The sequence below is a fragment of the Oncorhynchus nerka genome, unplaced genomic scaffold (assembly GCF_034236695.1).
Source record: "Oncorhynchus nerka isolate Pitt River unplaced genomic scaffold, Oner_Uvic_2.0 unplaced_scaffold_1651, whole genome shotgun sequence".
NCBI classification, from domain to species: Eukaryota; Metazoa; Chordata; class Actinopteri; order Salmoniformes; family Salmonidae; genus Oncorhynchus; species Oncorhynchus nerka.
The window spans coordinates 40,005-43,079 of NW_027039666.1; the positions used below are offsets into that span (position 1 = coordinate 40,005).

General features: G+C 51.0%; 1 long non-coding RNA gene across 2 annotated transcripts; it reads left to right on the plus strand.

The window, feature by feature from the left end:
* Positions 1-935: 935 nt before the first annotated feature.
* On the plus strand, positions 936-2,646 carry LOC115143545 (uncharacterized). Of its 2 annotated transcripts, XR_010462520.1 has the most exons (4): positions 936-1,086; positions 1,173-1,231; positions 1,337-2,167; positions 2,333-2,646. It is a non-coding gene; the product is annotated as an uncharacterized LOC115143545 (long non-coding RNA). The 2 variants fall into 2 exon arrangements; XR_010462519.1 differs by having other exon boundaries at positions 944-1,086; positions 1,337-2,646.
* The last annotated feature ends 429 nt before the right edge of the window (positions 2,647-3,075 follow it).

Sequence of the window (3,075 nt, forward strand, 5' to 3'; positions counted from 1 at the left end):
AGCTTAGCTAGCATAATGTGTCACATGGAACTCATTTCACAAACATTGACACAAATGAGCACAATTGCCTGCTGTAGTCGACTGCCTGTTTGGCCAAAGACTCATGACACGGGATGAAATTGTATATGCATTCTTTGTGAGACACAGAGTAGGTGAACGGATGATCTCCGCATGTCTGGTTCCCACCATGAAGCATGGAGGACTAGGTGTGATGGTGTGGGGGTGCTTTGCTGGTGACATGGTCTGTGATTTATTTAGAATTCAAGGTACAATGGCTACCACACTATTCTGTAGCTATACGCTATCCCATCTGGTTTGCGCTTAGTGGGACTATCGTTTGTTTTTCAATAGGACAAATGACCCAACACATCGCCAGGCTGTGTAAGGTCTATTTGGCCAAGAAGGAGAGTGATGGAGGGCTGCATCAGATGACCTGGCCTCCACAATCACCCGACCTCAACCCAATTGAGATGGTTTGGCATGAGTTGGACCATAGAGTGAAGGAAAAGCAGCCAACAAGTGCTCAGCACATGTTCGAACTCCTTCAAGACTGTTGAAAAAGCATTTCAGATGAAGCTGGTTGAGAGAATGCCAAGAGTGTGCAAAGCTGTCATCAAGGCAAAGTGAGGCTACTTTGAAAAATCTAAAATATATTTTTGCACAACACACTTCTACCGGACGACTGAGGGTGCACCTGCAAAAGCCCCTGGCAGGATCTTAGTTAGCATGAAATAAGGGTGCACTTGATTAAGCTCACCCAGTGCACTGGGTAGGTAGAGTTCACTCTTTGAAACCATTGGATTTGTCCATGAATGCGCAAACCCTTAAGCACACCAGCTGAATGAAATCAAGCGCACCTAATCTCAATTGGGAAATTGGACCAATGGAAATTATGTTCAGTGGCTTGCAGATGTACCTAATTAACCAGCCAGATTAGAAGGGTCTAGGATTCCTTTGTAAGGCGCAGCAAAAAAGACAATCAGATACAATATCAGGGATCTTCTGGTAAGGCTTCTGGCTACCATTAGTTCTGAATACTGAGGATTTGAGGAGAAAAATGGCTGTGAGTTTTGAAATGTCTTTGAGGTAAGTTGTACGGCTCTAGTTTGATTCCCTTGTCTTCCATGTTTTAAAGGTATTTAACTGACTAGGATGTTTTTGTTTTTATTTAGAATTACTTGGATTTGTTGCCTGCTAATTGGAGGGATAACCTGTTATCCTCCACCTAAAGGTGTGTTTTGTTCTGCACATATAATTCAGTAAAAGTAACACTGTATAAATAGCAGAACTTCAAATGATGGCATTTTACAATTTGAAACTTTCTTTTCTTTCGTAGGTAATTATAGATATATTCCCCAAAATCAATTAAAAGGAATTGGCCACAATGCAGCGGTAGCTACCGGATCCCGTGCCTCGGCAGGTGAAGCAGCCACCAGTAATGCCACTGCAAGCGTCACGACTGGCCCAAATACCTTAGGTGAAGCAACTGGCCACAATGCTTCATCAAGCGCCACGACTGGCCCAAATGCCTTAGGTGAAGCAACTGGCCATGGTGCCTCGGTAGTGGAAGCAACTGGACACAGTGCCATGCCAGCGGCCACCCATAATGCCTCGGAAGCGGCCACCCACAATGCTTCATCAAGCGTAACGACTGGCCTAAATACCTTAGCTGAAGCAACTGGCCACAATGCTTCATCAAGCGCCACGACTGGCCCAAATACCTTAGCTGAAGCAACTGGCCACAATGCTTCATCAAGCACCACGACTGGCCCAAATGCCTTAGGTGAAGCAACTGGCCATGGTGCCTCTGTAGTGGAAGCAACTGGACACAGTGCCATACCAGCGGCCACCCATAATGCCTCGGAAGCGGCCACCCACAATGCTTCATCAAGCGTAACGACTGGCCTAAATACCTTAGCTGAAGCAACTGGCCACAATGCTTCATCAAGCACCACGACTGGCCCAAATGCCTTAGGTGAAGCAACTGGCCATGGTGCCTCTGTAGTGGAAGCAACTGGACACAGTGCCATACCAGCGGCCACCCATAATGCCTCGGAAGCGGCCACCCACAATGCTTCATCAAGCGTAACGACTGGCCTAAATACCTTAGCTGAAGCAACTGGCCACAATGCTTCATCAAGCGCCACGACTGGCCCAAATGCCTTAGGTCAAGCAGCTGGCTATAGTGCCTCGGCAGCGGAAGCAACTGGCCACAGTGCCGCGGAAGCGGCCACCCATAATGCCTCGGCAAGTGTGGCAACTGGCCCAAATACCTTAGGTGAAGCAACTGGCCACAATGCTTCAAGCGCCACGACTGGCCCAAATGCCTTAGGTGAAGCAACTGGCCATGGTGCCTCGGTAGTGGAAGCAACTGGACACAGTGCCATGCCAGCGGCCACCCATAATGCCTCGGAAGCGGCCACCCACAATGCTTCATCAAGCGTAACGACTGGCCTAAATACCTTAGCTGAAGCAACTGGCCACAATGCTTCATCAAGCGCCACGACTGGCCCAAATGCCTTAGGTGAAGCAACTGGCCATGGTGCCTCGGTAGTGGAAGCAACTGGACACAGTGCCATGCCAGCGGCCACCCATAATGCCTCGGAAGCGGCCACCCACAATGCTTCATCAAGCGTAACGACTGGCCTAAATTACCAACTGGCCACAATGCTTCAGGTAAATACCTTAGTCAAGTCGGTACCTCATCAAATCTGGTTCAAATGCCTCTGCGGAAGCCACAGGCGCCCTTGCCTCTGCGGAAGCCACAGGCGCCCTTGCCTCTGCGGAAGCCACAGGCGCCCTTGCCTCTGCGGAAGCCACAGGCGCCCTTGCCTCGGCGGAAGCCACAGGCGCCCTTGCCTCGGCGGAAGCCACAGGCGCCCTTGCCTCGGCGGAAGCCACAGGCGCCCTTGCCTCGGCGGAAGCCACAGGCGCCCTTGCCTCGGCGGAAGCCACAGGCGCCCTTGCCTCGGCGGAAGCCACAGGCGCCCTTGCCTCGGCGGAAGCCACAGGCGCCCTTGCCTCGGCGGAAGCCACAGGCCTTGAACAGGAGGGCCAACTCCTCAAGCAACAGGC